The sequence below is a fragment of the Pinus tabuliformis genome, chromosome X (assembly GCF_031772625.1).
Source record: "Pinus tabuliformis cultivar Carrire ecotype Pingquan chromosome X, CPIR1, whole genome shotgun sequence".
In the NCBI taxonomy this organism is placed as follows: Eukaryota; Viridiplantae; Streptophyta; class Pinopsida; order Pinales; family Pinaceae; genus Pinus; species Pinus tabuliformis.
In genome coordinates this window covers 783828877-783830710 of record NC_142308.1, presented here as the reverse complement: position 1 = coordinate 783830710, position 1834 = coordinate 783828877, and positions in this window count along the sequence as shown.

Below are 1834 nucleotides of genomic sequence, written 5' to 3'. Positions count from 1 at the left end.
CAAAGATTTGTCTTAATTCCTTTAAATGATTACCTCGCTTCTTTGAATATACAATTATATCATCTAAATAAATGATCGTAGTTTTATTCACCAAACCTTTGAAAGCTATATTCATGGCTCTCTGAAATGTTGTCCTAGCATTGATTAATCCAAATGGTATCTTTTGGTAAGCGTATGTTCCCCATTTGGTTCTGGGTGTGGTCTTTAGTCGATCATTTGGATATACAAAAATTTGATTGTAACCTGAAAATCCATCCAGAAAAGACATTAACTCTGAGCCTACAACTGATTGCATTATCTGTTCCATAGGAGGTAGTGGAAAGTTGTCCAACTAACAAGCTTTGTTGAGATTGCAGAATTCTATACAAATTTGAATATCACCATTCTTTTTCCTGACTGGAACTAGGTTAGAAACCCACTTTAAATGTCTAATAGGAAAAATTATTTTGGCTTTAAGAAGTTTATTTAATTCAGATTTTATTTTATTTTCCAAATTTGGTTGAATTTTTCTCAACTTCTGTTGTACAGGCTTTTCATCGGATATCATAAGAATGGTATGTTGTATAATAAAAGTATCATATGTTTTAATATCATCATAATTCCAAACAAAAACATTTTTATATCTTCTCAACAAATGAATGAAGGCTAATCTTTCATCGGGTGTAAGATCGATACCTAGATTAATATTTTGTGGTTTAAGATTAGTTCCAAGATTTACTAACTCAAACCTCAATGTTGAACTTTGAATCTTTGAGTTAGTTGGTTTCTTGAATCTGTCTTTAAGATCATATAGATATTCCATCTTAACTACAGATTTGGGTATAGGATTTACACATGTCTTTTGTTTGAGTTGGCTATTATGTTGGTCTTCATCTATTATCTGGTCATTATATGAGCCTTTAGATGTTAGAAATTTTATGATATCCGAATCATCATTAAAAACTCGCCAATTGGTGATATTATCAAGAATAGAAGGTCTAAAAATTAATTCTATAGAAAATCAGTCAGGACTATAATCTCTTGGTGGTATGAGTTTGGATGCAATGTTAGCCAAAATATTAGCACTTGCGTTCTGAAGTCTTGGAATTGGAGAAATGTTAAATGCTAAGAAATGTGAGGTGAGGTCCTGGACTAATGATTGATAATGCTTTAAATGTCCAGAAAGATAGTGAATAGTATTCCTTACCTGTTTGATTACAATTTATGAATCTCCAAAGACTTTAAGGTATTTGATAACAAGGAATATGGCTTTATACAATCCTTGAAATAATGCCTCATACTCAGCAGTATTATTCATGTATTCAAATTCAAGTCTGCATGCCAACATAGTTTTTTTCTCCTTCAGGGCTAACTAATATGCAAACTTCCCCTGCTCCATCATTACATTTAGATCCATCGAAAAATAATTTCCAAAATAAATAATTAACTATAGGTTTATCTACAAAATTGATACATTTAGAAGAATTTGTTTATGAATAATTTTCGATCTGTGAGGTAATAGAATTTTCCAAAAAATGTGAAGTGTGTGCATAAAAATTGTCCAAAAATGATTCAACTGAACAATTTCCAATGATATTATTATTTTATGGAATGGGCTCATTTTCTCCTTCCAGTTCAGTCATGATATACTTTAAATGTTTCTCATGATCAACCTTTATTTTATTTGGCTTATTGTTGTAAGGAAGCCACATATGAGACTAGTCAGTTGCGAAATAGCCATGAATATTTTCGGACCAATCTTTGTTGAGGATCAAGCCATAAAATTCAGAAATATCAGCAACTAGAATTCCAATCACTTGACATACTTTCGGGTTTGATGAGAGTCTGATGGTAA